At 38.6% G+C, this 19,572-nt stretch overlaps 1 protein-coding gene across 1 annotated transcript in view; it reads left to right on the top strand.

Annotated features, from left to right (window-relative positions):
* IL1RAPL2 (interleukin 1 receptor accessory protein like 2) overlaps nt 1-19,572 on the top strand; it is a 582,426-nt gene that overhangs the window by 508,144 nt on the left and 54,710 nt on the right. The window lies entirely within an intron of this gene.

Below are 19,572 nucleotides of genomic sequence, written 5' to 3'. Positions count from 1 at the left end.
AGAAAATGTGAAATATAAAGTATAAAAAGAGAAAGCAAGAATGTTCTAAGGAAAGGCTCATGAAGAGAAAGAAGCTGCTAAGTACAAGATGCCGTTCTTGAATGTATATTAAAGGTAACAATATAAACACAGAAAGGACATTATGCACTGAACTTGGGATTGCTAAAACTAGTCATTTGTAGATAAGAAAAGAGAGGTTTAGGGTAGATATTAAGGATACGGAAACAAAAGGAAGTGCAACTGGGAATAGACTACTAAAGGAAAACCTAGATGTTGTAGTTGCTTCTGATACTAAGAAAGTGATAATAGTGAAAAGGGAAACATGGTCCAGTGCACAATCTGCTGAAAGAGAAAACTAAAACAATGAATTTAATGAAAACAAGCACACCTTTCTTTTCTGTATGTAATCTGTTCTATTCTTCAACCAAGGGTATTCTAGTCAGAAAAGCAATTCAAACCTTCTTGTGTGCCTAATACTATGCAAACTACTAAAGAGGAAGGAGAAAAAGAGATCCAGTTCTCTATCCTCAAGGAGTTCAATGTCTGTCCTCTAGGGAAAATCATATGCAGAAAATCCAGATATTCATTGAGTGGTTGTGATGATAAAGACAAGGAATAGAGATGATAAGATTAGTGGGTTTTTTTATATCACCATCTGTACTCCTAGTTGCAGAGACTATGTGACATTCTCAGCTTGAGTATTTCTTCCAAAAGATGTATCCCTGTTTCCTCTGTTTACAGGCTACCTTGGTGGCACTAATGGTAAAGAACTCACCTCCCAATGCAGTAGACTCAAGAGATGTGGGTTCAATCTCTGGGTCAGGAAGATCCCCTGGAGTAGGAAATGCAACCCACTCTAGTATTCTTGCCTAAAAAACTCCATGGACAGAGGCAGCTGGAGGACTACAGTCCATGGGGTTGCAAAGAGTTGGACACGACTTAGCATTGTGTGCACAGAGCCATTTACTAGCCATTTGATCTTGGTCTTTTCCTACCCCACTTCTAGCTGGCAAATTGGACACCATTCCTCAGTCAAATCTGGCAAGACATTTTGCAAATAGATAGGCTGCTCTTTTCATCAGATGGCCATGAATGTTGTTATGGCAGAGGGGCAGTCCATGTGCATAAGGTATAATTCACATTAAACAGTTTCCTGCCCAAGTGCACTGGGAAAGATGATTTCCTTCATATTCTGTGTTGGATGGTTAAGGAAAATTATCTTTGAGTATCTGCTTGAGAGCTGGTTGTTTTCAACCAGGTCTTGACTACAAGGAGTAAGTGAAAGAGGGGGTAGGGAATGGGCCAGGGTGTAATGGTATTGAGATATCCCTGTTGGCTCCAGTCAAATAGAAAAGAGGCTATGACAGAAACAATTGGCTTTGAGGTTTGTTTTTTTTTTTTTTTTTCCAACTAGGTCATTCCTGGCCTACTGCTTGTATAATATTCACATTGTGGGAAACATGGGGTGCCATAAAACATGATCCTAGTCTAGCAAGCATGTGAATAGTTCAGAATATTGAACAGAAACAGCTAGGAAGAAATCTACCAACCTAAGAATGCCATAAAACTATCTTTGATAAAGAGTTCTTAGATATTTGAAGGCAGAGACTGACTATGTATTATTTAATCTTATATCCTCTCAAATTCAAGGAAAAAGACCTTGCCTGTAGTAGGCACCTTTTATGTTTGTTGAAACAAAGTGGCATACTTGTGCAAGAAACCATAGAAGGTATGAAAATTCGAAATCTAAGGAGACCAGTGTTTCCAGAAGCCTACTTACAAGATACTTCTAAAGCAATTAACAGTGTAATTGGGATGTTGCAGTGTATGACAGTACTGAGAGAATAGGGAACTTTGATTATTTCTTTTTAAATTTTGTGCACTACTGAATTTTATAAGCATTTATTATGTTATACTAAAAAATCACAGGTTTATAGAGCCTTTATAAAGGAAAGGGCAGGGAAAGGAAATGGAAAGAAGACAGAGCTAGCTCCAGAGGGCAGAAAGAATGGGGATGATTGAGGAGACAGGAAACTTCCCTGTGTATTTGGGAAAGAATTTTACAGGAGGAAAAGACTGTGAGTAGCTCGTTTGAAGACTTTGAGTCAATAGATGAGAAGAGAGGAATTTTAGGACTTCCCTGGTGTCTCAGACAGTAAAGCGTCTGTCTACAATGCGGGAGACCCGGGTTCGATCCCTGGGTTGGGAAGATCCCCTGGAGAAGGAAATGGCAATCCACTCCAGGACTATTGCCTGGAAAATCCCATAGACAGAGGAGTCTAGTAGGCTACAGTCCATGGGGTCGCAAAGAGTCGGACACGACTGAGCGACTTCACTTCACTTCACTTCTGCTATGTTAAGCGAATGTTGTATTGGCCTATTCTTTGAGAAAATTTACTGAATATGTGTATTAATTTTCAAAGGAAAAATGCACATTATGTGGAAGAGTATGGGGAACTCTCTCTTCTTTAGCATTACCCCATATTAGCAAATTATCATGGATTATTTAATCCCGTGGACAGAGGAGCCTGGTGGGCTGCTGTCAATAGGGTCACAAAGAGATATGCAACTTAGCATATGAAGCGACTTAGCATGCATTGGAGAAGGAAATGGCAACCCACTCCAGTATTCTTGCCTGGAGAATCCCAAGGATGGAGGAGCCTGGTGGGCTGCCGTCTATGGGGTTGCACATAGTCGGACACGACTGAAGTGACTTAGCAGCAGCAGCATTTTATTAAAAAAAATAGTCAATTGTTTCACTTTGGAAGGTACACAGAGTTTGTAGTGGAAAGTAACAGTGGCAAAGAGTTATTTGAGCTCCCAAGTCTGAGTGGCTAGGAGCAGTGTAGGATACCACTAGGGATGGAATGGGGAATCCACCTCCTGCAGAGTGGTTGGCTCATTGTTATTGCAAGAGAAACAAAGTGAGAACCCAGAACTGGGAATTATATGGCTTAAGGAATGGGGATAAATCATTGGTAGATTCATGAAATCCCCAAAATATACTTCACTGACTTTCAGAATTTAATTCATGTTATTCTTGTTTCATTTAATCATCGTACCTTTCAGCAAAGGCATAAATAGGAGATGACTTCTTGTGTACTATGTTATTGTTAACTGTAATAATTAGCTTCAAAAGTCTTTATTTTCTGTTGTTCATGTATCCTCTGTCTAAAGAATAGAAAATTTATTTGAATTTATTGAATGAATGGGATGTAATTGTTCTGTTCTCCCTTTCTGAATTCATTGAACCAATTCTCTTTTCTCTTTTGAAATATATGGATATGGGCAGAGAAAGATTCAAACACAGAACAATTCAAGATAAAATCCAAAGCAAAAAGTGATGGTTGCCCTCTTTTACTGGTATTGCCTGACACAGTACATTAGCTAATTTTCACAGGCATATAATCGTTGAAGTTTCCTCTCATTTTGTTGTTGATTGTGCCTTGATGGAACAAGCATGGATTATGCGTGTTCCTCTTCCCTTTCCATTGTTCCCTTCTCCCGCTTTAAGAGAGTTGGGGAAAGAAAGGAAAAACTTGAACTGCAGGGTATTTGATTATTATTCCAAAATGGATTTTTGATGGCTTACAAGGATATATTTAATGCCATAAAAGAAAAAAATTAAAATAAGAAAAAAGTTGAGACTTGAGCTAAGATATTGAGAATCAAGCAAGTACAGTTGGGTACAATTGTATGACTTGCACTATGCTGATCTCTCTATGGAAATGAAAGTGAAATATAAGATTTGGTTTCTACTTTTAAATACTATAACATTTAATTGGAAAATGAGACAAACTTCTAAGAAGATGCAGTATGGATGAGCAGTTAGTATCTTTGGCTGTGGAGCTAAACTATGGTTTTTACATCTTTCTCACTTATAATATCTGTGGCTTTGGACAAGATGTTTAACTTCTCTCTGCTCTGTTTGCTCATTTGTAAACTGAGAGTATTAGGACCTTACTCACTGAGTGTCTTTGGGGATTAATTTAGAACATCTTAGTCACTTAGCTTATTTTTGTTGTAATAATTTGTGAAGTGGAACACAGCTCCATGTTTTACTCCCTATGAACATATGAAAATAGATTAGAGAAAAAGAAATAAGTCAGTGTGCACTTAGAGTAGTCAGGGCTGGTTTCGTAGTATAGATTACACTTGAGCTAGACCTTGAAGGGTGAGGCTTTAAATAGGCAGAAGAGGAAAGAGGAACGCAGAGGCATGTCAATCAAGTAGGCAGCAAAACAGAGTATAATGAATGGCAAGGCTAGGGGAATTTGTTGTCAAAGGAAATCAATAGTCCAAAAGAACCCTTGTGGGACTTCAGAAAATGAATACTGTGACAGGAATCTGATCAGAAATCTGTGGATATCTTCAAGTTTCATTTTCACAACTGGCATTAAACTTTGATATTTCCATTTTCTGAAGTATTAAAGGATCCTTGTGGGATTATTTTTAACATCAATTCTGGGGTCACAGCCCGCAAACAACCAGTAAGTCTTATCAAAGTGAATGCCTCCTATGTTAAAACTAGAGCCACATTTTATCTTTTGTTGAAGACTTTTTAAAACTTTGCACAACCACATTTTAAATCACACTATTATGCCCAGAAAACAGATCAGCATTTTCCTCAGTAACACATAATACCTGGATCAGTCTTCAGATACACAGTAAGAATTACTATGGTTGTATTGACGCATTTCTCCTCTGAACTGGTATAGCAGAATTTGACTAGCCAGTAAGTCCTAGTACCAAAAGTTGTGACCTTATCAGTAAGGGATTCAGAAGTACTATTAATGAAGCAGAAGGGGAGAAAGTGAAAAAGATTTGCTTTCAATCAGATGTTCTCAAATGACAAAGGTGACTCCCTTTAGAGAAAGTAACGGTTACCGTTTTATTTTTACTATTCTCTTGCCTGGTTCCTAGAATAGACATAATATTATAAACCTTAATATTTAATTCCATATAGTTGGAAATCAAGTAAATAACATTGAAACAAATGAAAATAGCTTTAAATATGAATCTCATATGGATTTAAATCATTTTAAATTGATTACACAGGTTGGCTACTCTACAAATCTACATTTCTAGATCAATAAGGGAATTTTTTTTAAATGAAGTCATTTAACATTAAAGTATTAAAAGTTGTCTGTTTATTCTTCCACCTAACAAATTACCAAGAATCATGTGCATTTAATTTTGAACTATTAATTCAATCCAAATGAATTCTTTTGCAACTCTATATACACTTGCATACACGCACACAGAGGATTTGCTTACTTCAACTCTCTCGACATCTCAGTTTGCTGAGTACGAATTGGACTTGCTAGTGGAGTGAGTTAATACCCAAGGTCTTTGTCTTTTCCCATAGGGAACTTTTTAAAAATCCCTTTGTCAAGCCAAGATATGGAAAGCACTGGGTCAAGGAAAGTAGAGCCATAAGCCAAGATCAGCAGAGCCAACATAAGCAACTAGAGGCCAGTGGGACAGAGAGGAACTAGGGTTCAAGGCAAGGTAGTGTTCATAGGCAGGAAGCTTATTCTGCAATAAACAGTCAGAGGTTGGGAGATACACAGGAACTAGGGCTCCAGGCACAGCAGGCAGGCAGACTCAGACATGAAATATCAGGGCTAAGAGACCTTGGAGCTAAAGCTAAAATTTACCCAGGGCAGAGGGACTCACATCTTCTTCCTTTTACCGAAAGAACTAATGACTGCTACTTCAGAGCTTGCACTCCAATGCGAGAAATTCTTCCCACCTGAAAAATCCTAACACTCACCATTGTAGGCCAGCTTCTTGAAATATAAGAATGTCAGATCTGAAAAGGTCCTTGGAAATTCTCTTAGCTGATTATCATTTTTTAGAAGAAGAAATGGAGGCTATTGGAAGAATGAACTTATAAAAAAAAAAAATTACAGAAACTTAGTGAGAAGACCAGGCCAATAACTTCAGTGTCCTGACCCCAATACTCTTCCCATGCTGTGTTTCTACCTTGTCTACAACTTGTGCCCTTGAATCAGAAATATGAATGAGAAAAGTATCTTCAGACACTGAGCCAACCAGGCCCTGTTCTAAGGGGATGAAAGAAGTAAAGTAAGTAAGGTTAATGGGCATGCTACATAGTCACAAAGGGAGTTATGTTTATTTACCCTTGATGAAATTCAGTAAAAGACATTTCTATTGGGATTGAGGCTACTTGATGAGACGGTTTGGTAAATCCTGTAACTCTAAATATTTCCTTTTCCACTGGACTTTGTGTCATTTATCCCTAAGAGCCAATTATAGACCAAAGCAACCTCATTGCTTATACTTTTATTCATGAAAACAGTCTCATCTTTGAGTCCTGCTGCTATGCTATTTGTCTTTAGTATAGACAGATAGCTGTGAGCATCACCTCTAAAAAGATTTCCTTTATATGCATTGTAGAACAAGAAACAGTAGTAAGTTTCTCTCTCTCACACACACACATTTTTCACCATTTCCAAATCATTAGTATAAGGGTACTCGAGTATTTTCTCCCAGTCTTTTGCCTTCCCCAGTCAATTGTCAATTAGCTTCAGTATCCACTTTCTTTTCTCACAAAATCTTAATCTCTTCAGTTTCCACCAGCTGGGACAACCATTTCCTCTCTCTATCTCATCAACTTTTCATCTCCTACTGAATCTTACTGGAAGAAATATATTTTTTATTCCTGCCTTTAACTTCATAATAGTTTGCTCTCAACTATAATTTATGATTCATTCCAGTGGTTGTATCAACTCATTAAGAAAATGATGGCAAGAGGGTTCTTCTTTAGAAAGATGTGGGGGAATGGCTGCACAAAACTACTCTGGAATGTCAAGGCTGCTTTCTTTTCCAGATATATAGAAATGGGAAGGCAACCTTTTCTCTAATAGATTGAACATTGTATTAACATATTAGAAGACATGGATTATTTTTTCATTATTGAAGCTGGACATTATTTTACCTCAGGAAATTCAGTTTATTTCTGTCCAATCCATTCACTTTAAGACTGTAATCACAGTGAAATCAAGAACCCTGGAGCTTTCATCAATATAGTTTGGGCTACAAATGGTTACTTAGCATATTAGATGATTGATAGGAGAGGCCAGTGTGAGCAATGAAGAACTATCTTGTGATTCAACCACACCTGAGCTGTTTTGTGTGTGTATGTATGTGTGTGTAATTTTTCAAAGTGGAAGGATATGTTTTTGTTCAACTCAAGAAAATCACATCCCTAGATTGGTGGTTCTCAATTTTTTCCTTTTAAAAAAAATTTTTTTAATAAAAATTTATTTATTTTAAACTTTTTCCTTTTTTAACACTGGACAGATGACATTCAATATCAGGTACTCTTAATGGGGATTCCCCATATGCAAGTTATGACTCCATTCTTTCTCTTTCACTCAAGAAAAGGCATAGTTGAATTCATAGAAGTGTGACATTAATATAATGATAACTTCAGCTCTGCTATAAGTTGTTGAGGAAATAATTTACAAACTTCACTGTATTTTAGAACAAACTTCTTAACGTGTGTCTCACAAGTGAAAGAACGAGACACATACCCCTATGTTTTGTGTGTCTTAACATTAATCAATGTTACAAGCATGTGACTGGAGCATGTGATCAGGACACTCAGCACCTCATGTGCAAATAAGTAAAAGGTGTGTGCCCTCATTACACACTCTCTTCTGAAGGAATAAAGCTCTTGAAAGTTGAAGCTACAGGCTTAAGTACATAAAGCACAGCAGGAAGGTGAGCGGCTTTTACAATGGCATCACAAATATCCACTCCTCCTTTCATCTCATCTTGTAAAGGTCAAATCTAAGTGTGAGCCCAGGGAAGAAAGGAGAACTTTCATTTGTTAGCAGTAACAGGAATAGAAATTTTAGCTTTAACTCCTTGGATGAAAGTAAAATTAACTTGATCATTCAGGTCTAAGATATATTGCTTGCAGGTTTTGGTGGTGGAACTTTATACAACTGGTTAATAGGATAGACTGATATGGTAAAGAATCATCTCTGGTTCTAAACGCAGAGAAATACTGGTCAAAATAAAACAAAGATTGTTCATGCTTAGCTCAGCATGATAGCAAGTAGGGGAAATTCCTAAGCTTTAGAAATGAAAAGGGAACTCAAACCCAGAGAAGGGAGCATAAACTAAAGCTAAATACCGCCTGAGGATATCAGGATCAGATAAGCACCTTAAAAGTCTAAGGGCTTGAGCTCAGGGTCAGACCATAGAACCACAGATCTGTGTGAAGTGTGCAGCTAGAACTGAAATCCCAGCAAAAATCTTGAAGCTTGAATGATCTACGAAGCCTGAAACTCTAGTTCCTGAAACAAGAACTAGAAAATTCTGCACATTGGTCTAGGAAAGTGGCCAGGAAATTTCCATTCTGTCCAGGGTCATGGCCATGAATGAAGAGACACTCCAGAGAAATCGGAACTCTAAACTTGTACCAAACATAGATGTGGACTTTAAATTCACACAACCCACATGTGGTGGGAACCCCCAAGCTAAGAAACTAACAGAAACGCTGTTTCCAAACCAGTGAAACTTGTAAGGACTTGGCAGAGGCAAACTTGGAGCCACTCTGAGGGAATGCCTCCACAGCCCTCACCACCCACGGCTCCCAAAGAAAACAATCCTTACTGTAGATGCAAATACAGTGACAAAATTACAAACCTCACAAGAAAATTAACCACCATGTGTGTGTTTCCACTGGCACAGATAGAAAATATTGCATCCCAAGAAATAGAAATAATAGGGCAATTTAAAAGAGACAGTAAAAGAGGTTTGTTGAAATTGTTTAAAGAGAAAAACAAAGAATGAAGAACAACTGTGTGGAAAAAGTAGAGCCTTGCTGGTGATCTGTGGCCTTTGTAAAATCCATAGTCCCTCACAAGATGGGGGGATGGGCAGATCTCAACAAAGAAATTGAAAATCAAATTTTTGCCCTTGAGAAATTCTTAGGAAGTCCAGGAACAGGGGGAGATTAAGATGTGTGGCCAAAATTAAATAGATATTATCATTCCAGTCTTACCTGCAATTCTCTCACAGTAGATAATTCAGCCTCTGGTTCTTTTAAAGTTGTCCCAGAGCAATTATATGGATTTGAAATGCGAAACAGGACATCTTTGGGATAGTAGGAGACGGACTTCCCTGGTGGCTCAGACACTAAAGCGTCTGTCTACAATGCGGGAGACCCGGGTTCGATCCCTGGGTTGGGAAGATCCCCTGGAGAAGGAAATGGCAATCCACTCCAGGACTATTGCCTGGAAAATCCCATGGACAGAGGAGCCTGGTAGGCTACAGTCCATGGGGTCGCAAAGAGTCAGACACGACTGAGCAACTTCACTTCACTTAGCATAGACAATTCAGTGATTAGGGTGCTGACTTTAGTTTTGAAAACAAAAAGATTGAGATCTCTTAGAACATGTATATGGCTTGCATTATATTTAATTTATTTAATACTGTGTATTGTCCTTCACCTCTTCCTCTTTCTACTCACAGATATAAACTTCTTGAGAACATATTTTTAAAGCTTTTAACAGCTTTATTTAGCTGAATTTTACATATCATACAATTCACCCATGTATCACTCATTAGCTCTTAGTAAACTTATACATTTGTGTAGCCATCATCACACTGCAACTTTAAAACACTGCCATTATTTCCTAAGAGTTTCTTCCTTTGGGTTTTCAGTCAAACCCTGACCCCAGCCATTATTGATTACTGATGTGCTTCGGTTTTTATAGTCATGTGTTCTCTAAAAATTTAATATAAATGGAATCATACAATATATAGTCTTTTGTATCTGGCTTCTTTAACTCAGCCTAATGATTTTGAATTTTATTCATATTGTAGGATGTATCAATAGCCATCCACATGTTGATTGAAATTTGAGTTGTTTGGGGCTTTTACAAATAAAGCTGTTATAGGGAGGTAGTTTGAGATAATAATGTAGGGAGTCCTGAATTCATCTCCTCTCACAGGCACATTGAATCTACAGCTACATATGGAATAGTTTTCTCTGAAAAAGTTGTGAAAGCTAACTAAGGAACTCCTTTATGTTTCACAAATGAGAAAAAGGCAGGCAGGGAAGGCTGAGATACAAACCCACCATAAATTCTGGTTCAAGTGTGGCAACTCACAGTAGGGAAGAGAGCTCACCAACCTGCAGCTTCTTCCCAAAGAGTGACGGATTCATGTCCCACACAGCAGTCACCACAACTTAAGGTCTTAAGGTGCACCTAAGAGATGAATCCCCATAACATCTGACTTTGAAAACCAACAGGGCTTATGTCCCTGAGACCGAAAAGGCTGTAGCAAACTGAGAAGCAGCTCTTAAAGCACTCATATGCAGACTCACTCACCCCAGGGCCTAGCAGAGATGCAGCTTTTGAAAAGCATCCAGCTTTTATGTGAGATTTATTTGTTAATCTTTTTTTTTTAATTTAAATTTATTTATTTTATTTTAAACATTTTATTTATTTTTGTTTTAATTTTTATTTTTACTTTATTTTGCTTTACAATACTGTATTGGTTTTGCCATACATCTACATGATTCTGCCACGGGTATACACATGTTCCCCATCCTGAACCCCCCTCCCTCCTCATACCATCCCTCTGGGTCATCCCAGTGCACCAGCCCCAAGCACTCTGTATCATGCATCAAACCTGGACTGGCGATTCATTTCACATATGATTCACAATGCCATTCTCCCAAATCATCCCACCCTCTCCCTCTCCCACAGACTCCAAAAGTCTGTTCTATACATCTGCGTCTCTTTTGCTGTCTCGCATACAGGGTTATCGTTACCATCTTTCTAAATTCCATATATATGTGTTAGTGTACTGCATTGGTGTTTTCCTTTCTGGCTTACTTCACTCTGTAAAATCAGCTCCAGTTTCATCCACCTCATTAGAACTGATTCAAATGTATTCTTTTTTATGGCTGAGTAATACTCCATTGTGTATATGTACCACTGCTTTCTTATCCGTTCATCTGCTGATGGACATCTAGGTTGCTTCCATGTCCTGGCTATTGTAAACAGTGCTGCGATGAACATTGGGGTACATGTGTCTCTTTCAATTCTGGTTTCCTCGGTGTTTATGCCCAGTAGTGGGATTGCTGGGTCATAAGGCAGTTCTATTTCCAGTCTTTTAAGGAATCTCCACACTGTTCTCCATAGTGGCTGTACTAGTTTGCATTCCCACCAACAGTGTAAGAGGGTTCCCTTTTCTCCACACCCTCTCCAGCATTTATTGCTTGTAGACTTTTCGATCGCAGCCATGCTGACTGGCGTGAAATGGTACCTCATTGTGGTTTTGATTTGTATTTCTCTGATAATGAGTGATGTTGAGCATCTTTTCATGTGTTTGTTAGCCATCTGTATGTCTTCTTTGGAGAAATCTCTGTTTAGTTCTTTGGCCCATATTTTGATTGGGTTGTTTATTTTTCTGGAATTGAGCTGCAGGAGCTGCTTGTATATTTTTGAGATTAATTGTTTGTCCATTGCTTCATTTGCTATTTTCTCCCATTCTGAAGGCTGTCTTTTCACCTTGCTTATAGTTTCCTTCATTGTGCAAAAGCTTTTAGGTTTAATTAGGTCCCATTTGTTTATTTTTCTTTTTATTTCCATTACTCTGGGATGTGGGTCATAGAGGATCCTGCTGTGATTTATGTCGGAGAGTGTTTTGCCTATGTTTTCCTCTAAGAGTTTTATAGTTTCTGGTCTTATGTTTAGATATTTAATCCATTTTGAGTTTATTTTTGTGCATGGTGTTAGAAAGTGTTCTAGTTTCATTCTTTTACAGGTGGTTGACCAGTTTTCCCAGCACCACTTGTTAAAGAGATTATCTTTTCTCCATTGTATATTCTTGCCTCTTTCGTCAAAGATAAGGTGTCCATAGGTGCATGGATTTATCTCTGGGCTTTCTATTTTGTTCCATTGATCTATATTTCTGTCTTTGTGCCAGTACCATACTGTCTTGATGACTGTGGCTTTGTAGTAGAGCCTGAAGTCAGGCAGGTTGATTCCTCCAGTTCCATTCTTCTTTCTCAAGATTGCTTTGGCTATTTGAGGTTTTTTTGTATTTTCATACAAGTTGTGAAATGATTTGTTGTAGCTCTGTGAAAGCACCAGTGTTCTAGGGACAGAGGCAGTAGGGTGCCATTCTTACACTCTCTTTCCCTGCTAAAGCTGAAAGGCACTATTTTTTTTTCCTTTTCTCAGTGGGTGCCATCTTTGTACTTTCCCTCTGCCTGCTCCAGAATACCAGTGTCTCCCAGAGGGGAGCTTTCACGTGTGTCTGGTACCCCAGTTTTTACATCTGGTACCTTGCTTTTGGAAGCTGCTTCCAGTGGATACCTCTATATCATCTGGCTCTGGGGGTCAGTGGGGCTTACACTTGAACATCCCAAAGGGCTGAAACCAATAGAGAAAGAGCTCTTAAACAGCTACCACTCGCAGGGCACAAGAAGACACAAAAGACCCAGGAGGTCAATCTTTCCATGAAAGAGGCCTGTTAGTTTATCATCATGGCTGCAGTCTGAGGAGCAGTCTTCTAATTAAACACACCTTTTTAGAAAAGGCAGAGGAACCAGAGATCAAATTGCCAACATCCTCTGGATCATGGAAAAAGCAAGAGAGGTCCAGAAAACCATCTATTTCTGCTTTATTGACTATGCCAAAGCCTTTGACTGTGTGGATCACAATAAACTGTGGAAGATTCTGAGAGAGATGGGAATACCAGACCACCTGACCTGCCTCTTGAGAAATCTGTATGCAGGTCAGGAAGCAACAGTTAGAACTGGACATGGAACAACAGACTGGTTTCAAATAGGAAAAGGAGTACATCAAGGCTGTATATTGTCACCCTCCTTATCTAACTTATATGCAGAGTACATCATGAGAAACGCTGGACTGGAAGAAACACAAGCTGGAATCAAGATTGCCATGAGAAATATCAATAACCTCAGATATGCAGATGACACCACCCTTATGGCAGAAAGTGAAGAGGAACTAAAAAGCCTCTTGATGAAAGTGAAAGAGGAGAGTGAAAAAGTTGGCTTAAAGCTCAACATTCAGAAAACGAAGATCATGGCATCCGGTCCCATCACTTCATGGGAAATAGATGGGGAAACAGTGGAAACAGTGTCAGACTTTATCTTTTTGGGCTCCAAAATCACTGCAGATGGTGATTGCAGCCATGAAATTAAAAGACGCTTACTCCTTGGAAGAAAAGTTATGACCAACCTAGATAGCATATTCAAAAGCAGAGACATTACTTTGCCGACTAAGGTCCGTCTAGTCAAGGCTATGGTTTTCCCTGTGGTCATGTATGGATGTGAGAGTTGGACTGTGGAGAAGGCTGAGCACTGAAGAATTGATGCTTTTGAACTGTGGTGTTGGAGAAGACTCTTGAGAGTCCCTTGGACTGCAAGGAGATCCAACCAGTCCATTCTGAAGGAGATCAACCCTAGGATTTCTTTGGAAGGAATGATGCTAAAGCTGAAACTCCAGTACTTTGGCCACCTCATGTGAAGAGTTGACTCATTGGAAAAGACTTTGATGCTGGGAGGGATTGGGGGCAGGAGGAGTAGGGGACGACCGAGGATGAGATGGCTGGATGGCATCACGTACTCGATGGACGTGTCTGAGTGAAGTCCGGGAGTTGGTGATGGACAGGGAGGCCTGGCATGCTGCGATTCATGGGGTTGCAAAGAGTCAGACACGACTGAGCAACTGAACTGAACTGAACTGAGAGGCTGACTACAAACCTTTCCAGAGATCTCAGAGGACTGGCACTGTCTTTGCCCTCTCCTTCTTTCACATCTCAGAGCACCAGTATCTTTCAGAGGGGAATTCTTTCTTGTATCTGGTTTCTCAGAGTTTACATCTGCTGCTTTGGTTTTTGCAGCCTTTATCAGGAAATTCCCCTTGATCATCCAATTCTGGGAGTTAGAGAACTTGCAACCCTGAATCCCATGGGACTGTAACAATTGAACAGGGGATTATTGACAGACTACCACCCCCAGAGCATTGCACAGACAACAGACTGGAACACATCCCATCTTTCAGTGAAAGAGGCATACTTGCTATGCCTGGGGCTTCAGCTTCAGGTTTGGCTCACACCTAAAGGCTCTGGAGGTATTCCCAGGGAATGCAGGCTAGAGAACATCATCTATGTGCTCTCCCTCTGCCTCAGTCCAGCTCACTCGTGTCTCCCAGTAAGGAGCTTATAGATTCATCTGGAACCCCAGGTTTCCCCAGCAGACACCACCAGATTGCCTGACTCTGGTGGCTAGGAGGAATTACACTTGTAGATCCACAGGATTGTTATATACCCATACTTTAAAAGCTGCTACTTGAGAGTCTAAGTTCCAAACAGCCTGAATCTAAGTGCTAACTATGGTATTCCCCTTTGGGACATTGACAAGACTTGGCACATCCAAAATTACTAGGAGCTATTAAAAATGATGAAGGTGAAAGAGGAGCGTGAAAACCTGGCTTAAAACTCAACATTCAAAAAACTAAGATCATGGCATCTGGTCCCAACACTTCATGGCAAATAGATGGGGAAACAATGAAAAGCGTGACAGACTTTATTTTCTTGGTCTCCAAAATCACTGCGGACAGTGACTGCAGCCAGGAAATTAAAAGACACTTGCTCCTTGGAAGAAAAGCTATCACAAACCTAGATAGCATATTAATAAATCAGAGACATCACTTTGCCAACAAAGGTCAAAGCTATGGCTTGACATAGCCAAAGCTATGGTTTTTCCAGCAGTCATGTACTGATGCGGGAGTTGAACCATAAAGAAGGCTGAGCATTGAAGAATTGATGCTTTCAAACTGTGATGTTGGAGAAGACTCTTGAGAGTCCCTTGGACTTCAAGGAGATCAAACCAATCAATCCTAAAGGAAATCAACCCTGAATATTCATTGGAAGGACTGATGCTGAAGCTCCAATACTTTGCCCACCTGATGTGAAGAGCCAGCTCATTGGAAAAGACTCTGATGCGAGGAAAGATTGAAGGCAGGAGGAGAAGGGGATGACAGAGGATGATAGTTGGATGGCATCACTGACTCAGTGGACATGAGTTTAAGCAAAGGCCGGTAGTTGGTGAAGGACACTGAAGCCTGGCGTGATGCAGTCCAAGGGGTGGCAGAGTCGGCTATGACTGAGTGACTGAGTGACTGAACAACAACTAAAAATATAATAGACTGCTTGGACAAGTGAAAGGTTTGAGAGATGAATAAAAACTAGGGCAAGAAGAACAACAAGGTTCATTCCTACATGAGGCCACCACTTCAAGACTAGAAGCAGTGATTGTTCTATCTAATGCATAGAAATCAACACAAAGTGTGAGGGAAAATAAAGAAACAGAAGAATATGTTTCAGGCAAAATAACAAAATAAAATCTCAGAAAAAAAAAAAACCTTTATAAAATGGAGATAAGTAATTTACCTGATAAAGAATTCAAAGTAATGGTCATAAAAATACTCACCAAATTTGGGAGAAGAATTGATAAGTACAAGATAAGAACTTTAACAAAGAGATAAAGAATGTAAGGAAGTACCAAACAGAAGTCACAGAGCTGAAGAATACAGTAACTGAAGTGCAAAATACACTAGAGGAGTTCAATAGCAGACTAGATGAAACAAAGAAAGGATAAGTCCCCCTGAATACAAGGCAATAGAGTCATCCAATCAAAGCAGCAAATAGAAAAAGAACTGGGAAAAAAGTGAAGATAAGTTTAAGACATTTATGTGATAACATCAAACAGGCTAACATTTTGCATCATAGGGAGTCCCAGAAGAATGAGAGAAAAGGCGACACAAATTATTTGAATAAATAATGACTAAAAATGTCCCTAACTTGGGAAAAATAACACTGATATGAATATTTGAGTACAAGTCTTTCTATAGACATAGGCTTTCATATGGAGTGGTGGGATCACATACAGATGTTCAAATTGCTAAGAAGCTATAGATTAATTTTAGCTACCTAGAATTTTATATAAATAGAATCACAAAACATGGACCCTTTTGTTTGGCCTCTTTAACTTAGTATAATTGTTTTGAAATTTTGAAACTCATTTCTTGTGGTATTTATCAGTAGTTCATCCTTGATAAATATTTTTTGTATGGATGTACCAGAGTATCCTTTCATCTATTCTTTAAAACATTTGGACTGTTTCCAGCTTTTGGCTATCACAAATAAAGCTCTTATGAACATCCATCTCTAAGTCTTCGTATGAACATATGTTTTGTTAACTAGTCTAGACTTAAACTGATAGAGAAATTGCCAGTAATACAGACTGAACCTAAAAGGGAGATATGTCTAAAGCTGTTACCTTGCGAATAGCACAAAACATTGAGAAAGAGTTATTTTTATGTTGATGGTCTTCAACCTACTGTAAAATCCTCTCTAGATATAAATATGAGTTGATCATCTCTACTAGTAAGGAATGATTTTGAAAGCATCTGGAGGCAAAACAATACAGTAGCAAACGGAAATGGTAGATAGGAGTTTGCATATGTACATAAGCCAAATTTTAGAAAAGCCTGGAGAGACTCTGTTTCAGGTAATTTGTTCAATCAACGCTGAGATCCCTCCCAGGCCTTTTGAGAGAAGAGATGCCCACAACCTGGCACATATTGATTCTCACTATCTGGCACAAGAGCTGATCATTTTGGGACTCTCCTCAGAGTATTGTGTAGGATAATTGGCCTGTTTTCCTCTTTTGGCTGTTAACAGAGGCTTCAGGATATTTGCTCAGCATTTGAAGAATCTAGGCTGCTGAAACATGTCTCTTGCATTTATTTAACAAAAACCTGTCTGATGGGAGAATAAAAATATTTCCAGGAGAAATCGCTGCAATAGTCAGTACCCATTAAGTAGTATCAAGGAAAGGGCAGATACTGTCATTTTTGATAGATCACTTCAAGGAGGCACCTTTTTGCACATTGCTATAATTTTCTTTTTCTCTTAAAATCAAACCAGGCCTGAGTACCCACATGCTGTGTTGTGTGCTGTATTTAGTCCCTCAGTCATGTCCAACTCTTTGCAAGTCCACGGACTGTAGCCTGCCAGGCTCCTCAGTCCATGGGGATTCTCCAGGCCAGAATACTGGAGTGGGTTGCCATGCCCTCCTCCAGGGGATCTTCCCAACCCAGGGATTGAACCCAGGTCTCCCACATTGCAGGCAGACTCTTTACTGTCTGAGCCACCAGGGAAACTGAAGAATACTAGAGTGGGTAACTTGTCCCTTCTCCAGGGGATCTTCCCACCCAGGATTCAAACTGGGGTCTCCTGCATTGCAGTTGGATACTCACAAAAAAAGGTATTTTATTTGATATATTCTTTCAAAATAGCCCAAAGGAATGACAACTAGAGTTTATTTGTATAAATGTATATTCTGGTAGTTTTAGCAACTAGGATCCTTATAATAATGCTTATCAGTCTCTGGATTATTTGCTATCTACTGCATTCTGTAATACCTTCAATTTCATGTAAATGAAGAACAATAAATCATAAAAAAGACCCTATGTTCAGATTTAGAGAAGAAAGGGCCTGCTTAGATGAATCACACCTACTCTAGAATCCAGGAAATATTTATAGACTATTGATAAGAAAAGAGTATTCCCCCTTAAAACTCATAAATAACAGGACAAGAGATTGACAGGGTCAAATATGAATAAACACTTATCTATATAATTTGACACATAGGATTATGTCTCAAACTTTACTTGTTGAAAGACCAAGCCTTGGAAGGAAAACACAACCGTGATAAATTTGGATGGGACTTTCGAATTCACCAAGTATTTTTGTAGAGATTATTTTATCTGAGCCTCCAAAGTATTATTATCACTCTTACTACATATATGAGAAATCAGTTTGTAAAAAGTTTCGTAATCTACCCAGGGCCATATAACCTACTTTTTAATGATAGATCCAAACAAGGATTCAAATCTCTTAGCTATACAAAACTGTCTTCTATTTTTCACACAAGCTTGTATCACAAAATGCATGTTCAAAGCAACAATTAATAATCTTGTTTCAGATTTGTGTTAGACATATATTAATATAAAAGAATGTTGATATAAAAGCTTTTGACAATAATTGAATGATCCCAAAGGTCCATGACATGTCATTTTGCTGAGAGAGAAGTTTGCATTATAAAAATCGAAAGAGACACATGTACCCCAATGTTCATCACAGCACTGTTTATAATAGCCAGGACATGGAAGCAACCTAGATGTCCATCAGCAGATGAATGGATAAGAAAGCTGTGGTACGTATACACAATGGAGTATTACTCAGCCATTAAAAAGGATACATTTGAATCAGTTCTAACGAGGTGGATGAAACTGGAGCCGATTATACAGAGTGAAGTAAGCCAGAAAGAAAAACACCAATACAGTATACTAACGCATATATATGGAATTTAGGAAGAAGGTAATGATAACCCTGTATGTGAGACAGCAAAAGAGACACAGATGTATTCAACAGTCTTTTGGACTCTGTGGGAGAGGGTGAGGGTGGGATGATATGGGAGAATGGCATTGAAACATGTAAAATATCATATGTGAATTAAAAAAAACATTTTTCCCTATCATTAAAATTTCTTTGAATAAAAGATGGTAACTGACCTATGTGTCATAGCCAAATTTCCCTATTAGAAATATAATCTCATCATGTGTAGTCACTTACTGCCCTGTGTAATCCTAAATCATTTTCAAAATAAACCTTAAGAATTTGAATTTCTTTAGAATTATTGATAAAAAATTTCTTCAGTATTCCTAAAAAAATAAAATAAAAAGACCAATATTTGGTAACAGTTACTTATTATGGTTAAGCCCAGCCTATCACCCAGCATCCATATATCTATGAGGTTTTCTCAATTTCCTCTTTGTCACAGTGTAGACACTAACTCCAATTAAAACTGTTTCTTGGTGTAAATGGTCCTCAAAGCAAGCCATCTGCTAGTCATGATTAAATAGAAAGGTTTTCAGAAAGTAATGTTTCTTGGAACATAGAAATTTTGGATCAATTTAAGAATAGAAAGGAGAAATTGTCCATAGCTCAAGTGATTGTGGGAACAACTTTACCATGTACTCTTCAAGGAAAAATATTCTTGAAATTGCTTCATCTAATGTTCCAACCAGGGCAAAAATTGCATGCTATAGAGAAAGTGATATATTATGATTTATGAGTTGGGGGATTCCTTTATCAGGAATGTCAAGATTGTGCTCTCTATACCATTCTTCCCTTACTTATCTACTTTGTAAGAAGAAAATAGAATCAAAAGACTGTTCTATAATGGCATTGAAACATGTATAATATCATATATGAAACGAGTCGCCAGTCCAGGTTTGATACATGATACTGGATGCTTGGGGCTGGTGCACTAGGACGACCCAGAGGGATGGTACGGGGAGGGAGGTGGGAGGGGGGTTCAAGATGGGGAACATGTGTATACCTGTGGTGGATTCATGTTGATGTATGGCAAAACCAATACAATATTGTAAAGTAAATAACCTCCAATTAAAATAAATA

Source organism: Oryx dammah, unplaced genomic scaffold (genome assembly GCF_014754425.2).
Source record: "Oryx dammah isolate SB20612 unplaced genomic scaffold, SCBI_Odam_1.1 HiC_scaffold_23, whole genome shotgun sequence".
NCBI classification, from domain to species: Eukaryota; Metazoa; Chordata; class Mammalia; order Artiodactyla; family Bovidae; genus Oryx; species Oryx dammah.
Note: the sequence above shows the minus strand (reverse complement) of the source record. Positions and strands in the feature narration are given on the sequence as shown.